Genomic DNA, 14,729 nt, shown 5'->3' on the forward strand with positions numbered 1-14,729 from the left:
AAAGGGTTGATTTTTTTCTCGGCTCGGAAGCGAGCGTAAAAAGACGAAGCGAGAGAAGCCACGCCGCGCCCGGTGGAAGAGGAACGCGAACAAAGGAAAAAACGAGGAGCGAATGAAAAAGGGAAGAACAAGAGGGAGGAAGAGAGAAGAAATTCTCTGGCTGACCGAAGGAGGTAACCACTCTCTGAGGTAATAACCGAGCAAGGACAAAAGGCCTCGGCTCGTTTATGCGACTGGTCACGGCAGGATTAAAAGGGTTGCACTTCGAGGACGTGGCCGTTCTGCTCCGTGAACGTCTTCGGGAACGCTGCGAAGCGGCCGGGGGAGAAGTCTTTTAGCAGAATTGGAACACGTCGAGAGCGAGGGAAAACTGTTCCGGGATTGAACGACGCGCCGAGGAACCAGAGGGGGTGAAAATAATTTCCTGAACCGGCGGGGATGGGCGAGATTGGGTGGATCGATATTGAAATGGCGGACCGGGTTCGATCTCTTCTATGCGCGGAAAAAAAAGGTGCTCCCCGATGCGGGGGCGGGGGAATCGAAGCCCGGGCAATTCGAAAGGTTCCCTCTGTCTACTAATTAGCCCCGGGACCGCGTATCCAGCTGACAAGCCTAGCACTCTCGTTACGACCGGGGTTGCCATCTCTCCGGTTTTAATCCGGAGATGCCGGTTTTTAAAACAAATCTTACAATAAAACAATATTTTTATCGAAGAGGTTAAAAGACATCGTATAGATATTAATTTTTAATTATTTCCTTAGGCTTTCCTTGATACGTTCGATAGAATACATAGTTATATTTAGTTTATATTATCGTATCCTCTTATAAAATATGATAAAAATGTCGTGAAAGAGAAGCTATGAATTCATTAAATATGATGCTGCGTCGCAATTTTAAATATTCATATTTAGAAAATTAATTTGATGCTCTTTACGTGAAATTTTACTCCATTATACATTTTATTATAGTAAAATCGCATCGGAGAGGCAGAACGTTAGCAATATTACTTAGAGAATTAATGTATTGAGTGAGTGTTACCGAACTGGCGATACAAAGAGGAAGTGAATCGACATAAGAAAGTAAGTCGAAAATGTGGAATGACATTTTTTGTACGGAGTTACATTATCGAATAAATCGACGTTAATGATTCGTAGAGTACAAGACATACCTTCTAGAAAAGATTACTTTATGATAAACGTCAAGCATTTGTCGGTTTCTAATAAAAAGAAAAGCTTGTTAAATTTTCATTAGCTTACAATAAAAATGGCAACGCCTTCTTGCGTATCATAATTAAAACGGTAAGTTCTTTTTTCATCAGAACTCCGTTCATCGATGTTTCCCTTCGTAATGAAAAATTTTCTGTACGAAATAATCTGTTCTCCACCGATCGTTTGTTTCTACGAGTGAAATTTCATTAACACGACTCCATCTCCCGTTCGCGTTCTGCTTTTTTGCTATTGCAACGTACAGTTTTGACAAAAAACTCGCCGTATGACAAATCGTGACACTACGGATTTTCCATTACGATAAGGTGGCAGCTCTCTGGTTACGAGCCGCTCCGAGCAGCAACGCACCGATTCCGTTCCGTTCTGTTCAGAAAATATGAGAGGAATGGAAAGATTTAATTAAGCCGATCGGTCGCCGCGGCGCCTGTAATTAAACCGCATGAGTCCCAGGGCGCGACCCTTTTCCCTCGATCGCCTTATCGCAGCCACAGACATCTGCCGGAGAGAGACCGGCCCCCGGGTATTAACTGTCCCGGAGACGTCCGATTCGAGGCTTCTGACCGCATTTCCAATTCTGCCATCTTTTAATAATCCCGCGCGCTGCCGGGGCCGCTTAATTAATAGACTGCGGGATCCGCTCGTCACGGGGTTCGCGCAATGGAATCGCGTAAATAGTACGGGAAAGTTTAATTATGAGGTTGACGCGCCCCGTGATGCGAGGACTTCCCACTGGAGCTTGTCCTCGAGGACCTGGCTTACCTTCCCAGGCAGCTCGGCGATCGTAATTTTTCAGAGTGGATGGAGGTGCTTGCAGAGATTACCAAAGAAACCCGACATTTGTTCCCGTGTAATTGGCGAGCGTTTTGGATTTGAACAGTTTAGTCATCGCGGAATGCTCGATTTCTTGAATTATGGAATGTCTGTCGCGAAATTAAGGCGACGTGTTCTGACATTTAAGATCCAGGACCAAGAATCCTCTTATCTCGAGCGTAAATCGACCCTGAACTTACCGCGTCGATGATTCTTAAATTGTCGAAGTTATCGAGACTTTTTCCGTAGGAATGATTCAATCCACATGCTCATTCAGGCATACATTATTATGAAAACGGCAACAGAGCCTACATAAATTCAGTTCTGTCATTCTTATTAGTCGGTTTTAATGCTCGTTACGTTCAGTGTCAATATGTCAATATGTCCATGGTTTACGCTCCTCGATGATGTATAAAACATGAGGACTGGAATAAATCTGACGGGCAGCTTCTAGCGACCGGCAAGCTTACGCATTCGAAACATCTTAATTAGAATGTAGCAGGATCTTCGATCAGATAATAATATCGAACTGTCGCAAGTCTCACAAACATTCGTATATCCAAAGTACGAGCCGCTTAATTGCGCCCTGGTCAAGTTATTCAGACAGCCTCTTCATCGTGAACAGTGGCTGTTTCCCAATAACAGTCTTCGACAAAAATTCCAAATTAGAAAGCGACGATCGTGTACTCTAACATCCGGGACCCAGATCCGCTGTCTCCGAGTAGTTATTTGTTTTCCAGGTGAGAGATTCAAGATTCGAGAGATCAGAATTGCTAAGAACGAGAAAGGGTGCCTGCGTGCGCGTGATAGAGAAAATGGTGTCATTGATGCAGCTACGGCGGTTATCAGTCTCTCTCTCTCTCTCTCTCTCTATCTATCTATCTATCTATCTATCTATGTACCTATCTCTCTCTCTCTCTCTCTCTCTCTCTCTCTCTATCTATCTATCTATCTATGTACCTATCTCTCTCTCTCTCTCTCTCTCTCTATCTATCTATCTATCTATCTATCTATATATCAATCTATCTATCTATCTATCTATATCTATCTTTCTCTCTTTCTCTCTCGAAATCAAACGACGGCCCCTGGATCCGCGAATAAATATTCATGAAGATTCGGAGCATAATTCTGCGGGCTACCTATTTAGGTGGTACCGCGTCGACTGCCGCCTAACATTCTCGAAGACGCTGTGAGAGCAAACGTGACCAGCTTCATTGACTTTACGAGCCGTAAAACGCGGCTTTATGGTTCGCGCTACGAGCGGCCCGCAAAACCAGCCCGTTCTTGTGTGTATACCACACATTGTTTCGCTCAGCCGCGGGACACCGGGCCCTTAAACACGTGACACGCTGCTTCCGTGTCTACCTGATACGGTTTCGACAAACTTCTGCTACCAGATGATCCTTTGGGACACGGGGTTGGTCGGCTGAGAATGGCATCGGCGGCTTCTTTTCACGCCGTTTTGACGAAACGTGTTCGAAACCATCTAGCCAACCAATTTAGCTTCAGTGTCTATTACGAAAATTGTTGACACTGTGGATGGAAGCCTCAGAAGTCGTCGGAGGGATTTATCTATCAATTTTTAATTGCGAGAAACGAATTAAGTAGCTAAACTGTATTTAGTTCGATTAATTTTCATGGGGTATGAAAATGTGATCCGAAACGATCTTCTTAAATAAACAGCGGAATATATTTAACTTCAATATTTATTATAAGAACTGTTGATACTGTGGATGGAAGCAATATTCCGACAAATCCATCGATCGATTTCACCGCAGAATTTTGTTAATATTTCGGTTTTACCGAAACGAGATACAATGTTCGTTGTAAATACACGGCCAGGGGGTAAATAGAACGTTTCAACTTCCAACACGGGGCGGAAAGTTTCCCCGCGAAAGATGCGCGGCCATTTTCGAGAAACTTGCCGCGACGGATCATCTAAACAGCCAACAACAGGCTAAGCTACGAGTGTTCATCAAACTTTGAAACTTTGACGGACTTATGTTAAACCGTCCCCATCATCGCACGGAATCCGACCAAGTTGTTATCTGCGGCCTGTACAGCGCACTTGGGATTTAGAATCGCACCCTGGCCACCAACGAACGGAAACTCGATCTACCGCGTTCCCTGTTTCATTTTAATATTAACAAAAATACGACGAAGATCCTCGATTCACCCCTCCCCCCTACTGTCTGAGAATTCTCCGCAAACGTTGCTTATTCGGAGCAAATAATAATTACGACGGATCTTATCGCTATTAGTTTTGCAAGATAGAATTTCTACATATTTATTAATTACATATTTATTATTAGCCGAGTCTTATTAATCTGATCTTATTAATTTGATTCTCTTGTTATCAAAATCTAGAGATATAAAAGAACCAAAAATCGTCTCGTTCAATTAGAGAAATCATCGAGAACGAAGATTTCTTAATCAACCTAACTCCTTGCACTATTACAACGAGTCTGACTCGTGACGAAGATTTCATGCGTAATCTATTAAACACGAATTTGACTCGTTTATTCGAAATCTCCCGTCATCAAAATCCAGGGATGATAGTAATTGAAGAGACACACAAAAATTGTCCCGTTTTATGCGCAAATGAAATTGTCGAGGACGAAGATGTGCCAATTAACGCAGCCGTATAAGAAATCGTAATGCAAAAGGGGTAAATAGAGCATGCTGCATATTTATGACAAAAGTAGACTACGGGTGTTACGTGTTTATGTCAAAACGAGTAGATCGAATGCGAAACAATAAAAGCATTCAAAGAACTTAGAATCATTAGAACAGAAAGTAGTTGTTTATACAACTCTCCGACGATTAACGCGGACAATTATCATTCTACAGTCTAAAAATTGTACAGACGTGACACGCTATCACTTCAAAATGAACACACAATAATCACACACAATAAACACACAAATAATCCAAAGAACCGACCGAAACGATTATTACACTGCACGCAATAACTCCGCGCAAACGACGGTATCGCTGGCTCGACACAGCGGCTAAAACGCATCGGCAATTAGCACTGGCGTGAAGTCTCGAAGCAAAATATCCATCGAAAAAGCGGCAAACTGCCGAGAGCACTCCGCCGGGTCGAAATCCCGGCGTGTCATCCAATAAGGGAGAAAGGGTTTCCGCGGGCTAGGACATTGAGGGGCGAGTGTCCTTCGAGTTGCGGTAGCTAAAGAGTTGGAGTCCGGAGACCCGGGGCCGGTCGTTCGAAAAAGCTATAAAACTATAAAAGTAGCCGGCCGGCGGAAGGGTTGAGAATGGGTCTCGCCCCCGCTAATTCCGAGCAGCTAGGCTGCTTTTGAAACTGCTGCAACCCGTTCAAGGATGTTGCCTACAGTCGTGGATCGTTCGACGGTGGAGGAAATTCTGTCAGTTGTCCGGCAACTTCGATAGAGGAGCAAGCAGTCACAGGCCCCGATAGAATCGCGAAACGAGGGCCTCCGTTTTCCGAATCCGGCCGTTTCCATCGTTCTATGTAGTACACGGTTCCATGTGTATATATGTATATATATATATAAACCTAGATATATACCAGTGCCGTACAGTTTCCACGGCTTCTTCCGCGGAAAAAGGGTGACGGGGCAGGGGGAGGGAGGGAGCCGGTCGTTTCGAAGACCGGGCAAACTTCCACGTTTTTCCGAGCCACGGACGCGGAAGTTCGGAAGTGGAGCGAATCATATCTTTCATTTTTCTCTTGCATCGTTCGTTCCCGGGTTCTTTTCGGTTCCGAGAGTGTAACTTTATCCGAGGGCCGAGGAGGACGACGATGTTTATCGGCGGAGCCGACGAGGAAACATCCCGCCGCTGCGCCGATAGATCGAGGCCGCGGGGATCTCTCGATTGGATCGACGACACCCGGCCCTCTCCTGGAAATAGGACCGGATGATGGCGTCACGGCTACAACGCCGCGCAAGATGGCGGGCCGAGCCGTGATCTAATTATAGACAACCTTCGGCGAGATGACGTCGACGCCAGCGGAGAATGCAGCTAAGGTATTCCGGATCATACCGTTCCTTTCGTACAAAAAATTAATGGCACTTTAATTACTGCATTCCCACTAGGCAGCCAGGTATTTACTCACCTGCTGCACGTGGGAGTAAATACCTGGCGGGCGCCCGTTCCCAATGAGTCTTCTCTCATCCCTTTCGCTATTGTGAGCTAATCTCGGACTCGTTAGACGGATTTTTATGGTTTCGGGTTTTAACGCCGCTTTTGGTCTGCTCTGAGCAGCTCTCTCGGCTCGAACAGTCTGCCTTTGAACATGACTGTGATAACAATAGGCTGCCCGGATGATTCTAAGCTGATCGTGATTGCAATTGAATATTTTATTGTTAAATTCGATTAAATTCGCATCTTCGTTTCGTTTCGCTCGGAAAGTTGTTTCGTTGTTCGGAAAAATTTCGGTTTGCCAGGGTGTTAAAAATGCCAAAAAATACGAAACGAGACTTCTACGTGCATGAGATTTCGAAACTGTCGGGAAAAATGTAATAAGTTCTTTCTTCTGTGGACATTTAAAAATCGTCTTTCGTTTACCCGCGGAAAAAAAGAAACGAAACAATCTCCGAACGTCCCGACAGTAGGGATGTAATAATTTTGAAGGATTAAATAGTCTGCGCACAATAGTCTGTTAGAAATAAAATGCATGCTCTATTCAGTCGCGTATCTTGTAATCTGATTTTTCTTTCAATAAAGGATCCGCGTGTAATAGACGTTAATTCGTGTAACTGCGCCGCAGAAACGTCGTGATTGTGCAGTTTGCATCTCAATTAACTGCATGAACGTACGGCAAGAAAACAGAGCAAAAACTCTATGAAATTTACTACACATCGCGCCCACTTGAGAAGCTAATTAAAGTCCCGATGGGGGAAGTTTCTATAAATTAGAGTATTAAGGGAATCGTTGCTTATAAAAAGCACGAAAGTATGACACGCGGAGGAAATGGGAGGAATATTCGCAGCAGCTTGATTCCGATCGTGACGCATGCATTATTAACGACGGCTAACTTCGATACAAAGATTAACGCGGTTAGAATAAAGTCGTTCGATTACCATCGTCGATCCACTGCAGCATAATCGACTTTTACATTCAATTTTACGTTTAATCTTAATTTAATTTTGCAATTAATTTTATACTTAATTTTACATTTATTTTTATAACTAATTTTACAATTAGTTTTAATAGGATGCTCTCTTTGCCTACCGTGTACTCGCGTCCCCTTAAAAAAAAAGACAGGAAGTTCAATGAAGATTTATCGCGTTCGTTTGACGCGAACGCGAGCTCAGGGAAGGGGAGGGGATATGAATTATATATACACGGATATGCACTTGTACCGAGCGTGTAAATGTCGCGGTTTCGTTTCAGTTGCTTCGCTGAAATGCTCTCGGATCAACATTTATGAAACTTCGGGCTGCGTAAGAGTAACTTCCCCGCGCCTCGCGCACTCACTTCGAATTTATTGTTTCATAAATACGCTTGTCGAAGCAGGAACTGGTTGCAACCTTGCTGTCTGCGCTAACGATCTCAAGCGGTTCGAGCGGAAAGTACATTACGCCTCGTACTTCGTTAAAGTCTCCGATCTACCGTGGCTCATTCTTTTGCATCCGCTGTGCACGCGATAATCTCGATATAGAGCAAGGAAACCTTCTCTCTCTCTCTCTCTCTCTCTCTCTCTCGATCGATCGATCATAAAATACATTGAGAGCTGTTGCATCTCGTTCGACGTTCACAAGAGTAATTACCGAAGGAGAAGGATTACAATTTTCGACAAAATTACAATTCTCCTTGTAATAACACCGGTCTGCAAATGTATCGACTAATTTTTCGTTAAGGAAGCTTTAACGTGCGATCTTAATAGTATTTTTACGTAGAATTTAAATATGCAATCCGATCCTCTTTTCTTCAATCACGCCAGATTTTCGAGTAACACGCGGTTTAATATTCAATAATTGTTACGATCATATTTATTTACAAGCTGTAAAAGATTCTTAATTCTCTGGAACATTTTATTTTCATTTTAACGGAACGTTCCATTTGAGAGTGCAACAGTAATTAGCACAATAACACTCCATTTGCAAACAAATGTTAAAAACAGACATTTGAAACGTCGCTGTTTCGCACGAAACAACGAGTATCGATGATTCAAAGCGGCGTTACATAAAAACTATACGTGATAGGTGAAAACGGATTCCGGGTTCGGATTCAGCGAGAAAAAAAAATGCGCAAGCACGAATGTAAATATTCCGTGCAACGAAAATCGTGTCCACCGGCGTAATTTTCCTAAAAAAAAAAGTAACGTGCCTATATTCTTGTTCTGTTACGACGTTACTACTGTTTCGCATTGCCCATAACCGCGTAAAATCATCAGCGAAACAAATTTCAGTCCCTCGTAAAATTGACAAGACTTTCGTTATGAATTTACGTAGCACTTTCCCGACGAGGCACGAAAGTTCATCAATCGTAAATCAAGAAACCCGAGGAGGATCGTTCGACCCACTTTCGTTCCAAAAATCGCGTTTTCACCGTTCGGCTTCAGGAGAACAGGTTCCACAATCGCATCGATCGCGTCGCGATAACCCGATGACGATCGATTTATTCTCTTTCCTTTTTCGCGCGACTCCTTGGGCCAGAGAGAGAGAGAGAGAGAGAGAGAGAGAGAGAGAGAGAGAGAGAGAGAGAGGGAGAGGCAGAGAGAGTCTCGGCTCCGCTCCGCTGATGAAATGTATGAGCGGAGTAATTGAACGGCGCGGCGCCGCGGCGCGCCGGGTCGGATCGGCGAGTTAACCCGGAAGAAAAATTACACGGGGTCAGCAGTCCTGTTAACATGGGAATTTCGATTACACGGGGCCGTCGCGGTAACGAGATTCTCCACTTAGCGAATGCAGCCTCCGCAACGCGATTTTACATCCGCCGCGCTTCAGAAAACCCTCTCCATGCTAACGACTCGGGCTCGCCGCCGCCGCATCGCACCGCACCGCACCGAAAACACGCTCGCCCCGGAACCCGAGAAAGATGATGCTGCTCGGTGGAACTCGTTCTTTCGTCCGCCTCGGGAATATCCGTCGGGAATAGGAATTTCGCCGGACAAAGTTGCATAATGCACCGCGGCGACAGAAAGTTTGGGTTACCACTCCGCGGATTGCTGGAAACAGAGGTTGGCTCTCTCACAGCCGGCAAACTTCTATGATGGGGAACCGGGGACTGTCGGGCATGGTGGACGTTATGGGGACGGTGGATGTTACTTATTCGAAACTAAAGTTGATTTTTTTCGATAACGTGCCGGTGGTAGGAAATTCAGGAAATGAACGTGTGAAAATTTCATCGGAAACCGGCTACGTATGGCTTTCAGTGCGCGTTCTAGATTTGAATTCGAGAAACGGGTTTCGCGAATACTGTTTAAGAGAGTCGTATCGGAACGCCCGATCGGTGTAATTAAATATCGAAGTGGGAGAAATATAGATATTGGGGTGTTGCTGCCGGTTGATAGCAATTCATGAGAACCTAGAATAATTTCGAACAGGAAGAAATTTCAACCACGCAGATATTTCGTCTCGCGAACCGGCGTCTTTTTATTTCAATTCGTTGACAACAACAACAACAACAGCGATAAGATAGACGTATTTGTGGCCAACGATGCATAATTTCAAAAAGACTTTATAACCTGATTATCTATCGGGTTGTTGCAAAAGTAATTACGGTTTCCTAAATAGATAGCCTACGGAAAAAACCGAGATCACTGTTGCAATAACCAAATAATTTACTGATTCATTCGAAATAAGATATGCTAGAAAAATGTATAGATTATAAAAAGAGTACAGAAAAATTTGGATAGAAATTGGCCAACTTTGACTGGCGATAACTCCGCGAAAAATCATGCTAGTATGATGATTCTTTTTTTAAATTGAAGCTTGAAACCTCTACTTTAAGACAATGTTTCTGGATTTTATGTTCGTTGCACCCTTGCCACCGTGACCCATTAAATGCGAGGTCATGCTGAAATGCGAGGTCATATTGAAAACTGCCGAGTTCGACGAAATGCACGGATTCTGTACAATTTTTGTCGGAGATGTCGTTTCCAGCTGAATGAAGCTTGCTTCTTCCCCTTCAATTTAAGATAAAAGAATCTTGACTGCGATTTCTTTTCGTGAAGTTATAGCACCTTGAAGTAACCCTTGCGTGATTTGTATGAGCAGTGTATAAATAAATTCAATTCAATTCAATTCAATTCAACTAAAATAAATTAAACTAAATATCAACGCAGAATAAAACTGGGGCTAACAATTTTCACTTTCCGCCACCCTTATGGCAAAACCAAGATTATTTCTGTCTCGACAATTTGTTCAGCCTCGGACATTATCGTCGCCGGACTCCCACGTCCGCGAATCGAAAAATCGCGCGAAAATGGGACGCGCTGGTTGCGAACCGATGCCTCTCCGCGGCGGATATCGGCACACCGATAACATAGCCCATGAATATGTAGGAATTGTTAATCCGGTCTGGGATTTATGGAAAACGCGGGTACTCGGCAAACCGATACCGGAAAATTAGCGTCCAATAAATTTCAATGCAGGCGGAAAATTATGTGTCGCGTGATCTCCGGTCCGTCGCCGAGGATTTTAATTCGAACGTCCAACTGGAAAGAGCATCATGGCGGTCGATAATTTCCGTCTGTCCGATTTTTGTCGAGCCCGTCACGTTCCCGGGGGACGGTGACTCGCTTTCGTGAATACCAAAGCATGCCATCGTTTGTACGCAAAACATTGCTATAACGAGCCACCATGCCCGACGGGCAGGGGCGCATCGCGATCTCCCAGACCCTAGCATCAATTCCTAGACCGCGGATTTTGTTACGGTAAAAATAAGATCGTCTCCATCAATTGCAAGAGATAAAAAGTAAATAGCAAGTTTCTTCTGTTTTAAAGAATTTTCGTAGATTAAAAAGTTTTGAATTCTTTTAACTCTTCCTGTTACTTCAAATTGCGGTCACACAGTCTTGCCATTAATTAATATAAATACTAAATAATAAATAAATACTATGAAACTGCTATAAATAAAAATACTATAAATACTATAAATAATAAATAATAAATTAATAAAACCCGCAGTATATTATAATCACTTACCTGTTCCTCCAATCAATCAACGTTTTCTTTGATCATTCTTGGGACAATCTGTCAGCGTCAATCATAGCTCTGCGAGCTAGATTACGATAAAAAATGCACTACTTAGTGCACGACTTTTTCTTCCAAACAACGATCAGCCATTGTCTGTCATTCCGCGAAGCTTGAGCTGCCTTGGCAATTTTTATTCCTATTTCGCACCTTCGGAATATTTCACGTGGATTTTGCGGACTGTTCGCGAGTTAAACATTGATGCGACGAAGATTCCTACGGTCCTGTATATAGTGTAGCAGGTTGCAACCGAGGCTGAAGTATTCAAACACGCTACTTTCATAATCGCCGCGGCTATTTTTACGGAATGGCGACGCCGAGAACGATCGGCGACACTCTCTTAAACAAGGACCCGATCGAATGACGGCTGCGTGGCTCGACAGTGTAAAGGAAACAATTACGTTGTTCCTTTTCCACTGGGCGGAACAAAGTGGCAGCCGGATAACGTGGCAGCAAAATATAAATAAAGTCGGGAACGAAGGCTGGAAGGTCGACGGTGCTCGGCTACGATGTTAAACGCATCCCGAATAGATAAACGTCATGAATAGAGGGTATTCCTGAAGACGAAACGGTGAGTGAAAAAAAACACTTTACGAGAAAATTGCGTGTATATTTATGTAGCAGTAGGAACGCGTACCAGGGAGACGGGGAAAATCCTTCGATCGACGGCTCGAGATAATTAACGTCCTCATTAAAAAGAAACACGGACTTTGAATCGTAATTGTTTAGGGCGCGGGTCTCGGCGAGCGATTCCTGCGCAGCGAATTTTATGTACTGCGGACAAAAATGGTGGAAAAATTTCATTTTATGGTTGCTAGAGCCGAGATGGCATCTCCGTGGAAAACAGATTTTTCATATCGTCCGCAACCATCGAAACGAAACAATTGATTAAAGAAACAAAATGCAGTAGAGCCACGATTAGACTACCTCGGCCGGATAAACGAATGGTCGGTTATTCCGACAGCGTGTTTTCTAAGCTGTTATGTGTGTACCAAAAATAATTGGCGTTAAGTATATTTATAATGTTTATTATTTATACATACGCATGCACATACGATACATATACGCAATCACGTCATCCGAGTGTAATAACCTCTCGTACAAACCTGACCTTGTAACCTCTGAGTAGTAATAACCTTGGCATATAATATGTACGTAATGCTTATCGAATGTCATTTTTCACAAAGAAGCCGGTGATCTTTCTCTGCTCATTTTAGTTCGTTTCGCAAATTAACGCGATGTCACTTTCTCAAAAATAATCTATCGATCGCCGATGAATTTTCTTGCTGAATTTTCAAATTGCTGACGATGTTCCTAAATTATTCGATTCTTTATCTTCCACCGATTCCGATTGTGTAATCGAACATTAGCAAGAGGATGATTATTCAAACGATGGCTATAATATACGCGACAAGAATTACACAAGTAAGCGAATAATTACGGAGAATTATTATTATTGATATCAGCCTTTTTATAGTATAGTGTAGACAGACATGCACCGTGCAAACATACATAAAGCCCCAGGAGACGGCAGAGAAATATTGAAGAGATCGTAATGGCCACTTGTTAACAATATCGATTAATATGTCAATCATTTTTCCTGCGAACGACAGTTTTCACGTCAACAAAAATATGGCCGGTTAAAGTGGTGCCGCATGGTCGGGAGTCTACCGTATTTCTATTTCTATAAAAGATAACGCATACAGAAGAATCGGAGAATTGCCCTCCTCGCAGTTGACTTTTGCAGATAATGTTTAAAGAATTAATTCTAATCGCGGGTGATACAAGTTGGCGTAGCCGAAGAGGAGTTTCTGCAATTTCCTGGAAAGTACTCTTTTTCGCAGGGAAAGAGACGGGTTATGATTGCCGGTTGCAATATTCAGGCGCAGATTAATCAGCCAATTCATATTTAATCGCGGAGGGGATGCCATTCGAGAAAATCCTCGGGAGTAAAGAAAGTTTCCCGCCGGCTTCCTCCGAGGATCCCTGCATCTAAATAAAGGTTTGCTCGCCGGGTGGCGAGAATTCCGAGGCGGCGGCGTGAATTCGTGAGCAGTCCATCGACCATGATCCCGTCGCCGTTCGCAACCCTTGCGCGACCTTGTTCGCGTTCATCATCCCTCGCCCGTCCCCGGCCATAACGCGAGTGCGTCCCGGTCAAGAACAGACCCCGGAGTCGCTCGAAAATGGAAAATTTATAAACACCACGGTCGTCGACGAGAGCTCCGGCTCGCTCCGAATATTTTTCTTCCTTTTTCTCCTGCCCTCTTCGCCCGTTCCCCTAGCCCAGCCTTCTTTTTCCAGCAGCACACGAAACAGCATGGCCGCGGCGGACCCTCGTGGAAAGCACGACCCGTGACGCAATCCCATGGGAGTTATGGGAAATGAATTATACACGTGGCCGCGGCGGACGGGACGCGAGGGGAAACCCGGCCAGACAAAATGGTGTCCTCGAAAGGAATGTTGACTCCGACCGCTTCTGCCCTGTTTCCGTTTTTCCCCCCCGGCGATACAATGTACATATTTGCTAAGTCGATTCTCCCCGCCCTCCGTGGGAAACCGTGTTTTCGGTTGGAGCACTCGCCAGTTCGAGCCGGCGAAATGCGATCCCCGATCGACGAATCTTTCCGGCGAGTTTTCTTCCGCCGGGCGAAGTTTGAAGCCGAGGAGTTTCGGAAAACGGAGGAATTCCGTTCGCTTCGAGTTTGCTTCAAATTGTTTTCTTGGTCCCCAGACACGTCGACCGACGACGAACAATCGACGACGGCAACAGCTTGAAAAATTTTACGCAGATCGGGCTTGAGATAAAAGCACCCATTATTAAACGTCGCGCGCGTCAATTGCGCGTGTTAGAATCATAGTGGCGTAAGTGACGTTTTCGAAAATTATGACTTATGAGTATTAATATTATTGATTATTTATTATTATATATTTTTATTATATTATTGATTATTATTTTATGACTTATGAGTAGTAATATATTAAAATATAATATACGTACTGAATTATAAAGTTACTGTAAATTATCTTAGCAATAAATTTGGTCAATAAACGGGTTAGTTAACAATAATACTCCTTTCTTCTCACAGTGAGGAAAATGTAACTTACGCCACCATGATTCTAGCCTACTCAATTTGTAGCCATTTCTTGAAGCAGTAGCACAAATAACGCAATAAAAAGATAGATGAAGCACATGAAAGTGAATGTAAAAATTCTGTCCATATTTTTGGACGTTGTCCTTTATAAATTCACTTACACAAATACTATTATGTAACAATCAGCTGTGCACTTCAATTTTCTCATTGTCCCGATGTATGGAACACAGGGACATGATACGAAAACAGTACTATTTTTTATTCACATTGAATAAATATTTCAAAGTTCGTTGCGTTATCTATCAATCTATCGAACAGTATTATAAATATTCCACGACACTTTCAAGTCGTAGTAAAGTCGATGATAAATTTTATACCCGCTGAAAAGGGTTCCATTTTAGGTACTTTAA

At 43.5% G+C, this 14,729-nt stretch overlaps 1 protein-coding gene across 9 annotated transcripts in view; it reads right to left on the minus strand.

The window, feature by feature from the left end:
- Positions 1–14,729, minus strand: part of LOC143259440 (uncharacterized) — a 475,413-nt gene that overhangs the window by 300,237 nt on the left and 160,447 nt on the right. The gene's annotated exons all lie outside the window — the stretch shown is intronic.

The sequence above is a fragment of the Megalopta genalis genome, chromosome 5, assembly GCF_051020955.1.
Source record: "Megalopta genalis isolate 19385.01 chromosome 5, iyMegGena1_principal, whole genome shotgun sequence".
Classification (NCBI taxonomy): Eukaryota; Metazoa; Arthropoda; class Insecta; order Hymenoptera; family Halictidae; genus Megalopta; species Megalopta genalis.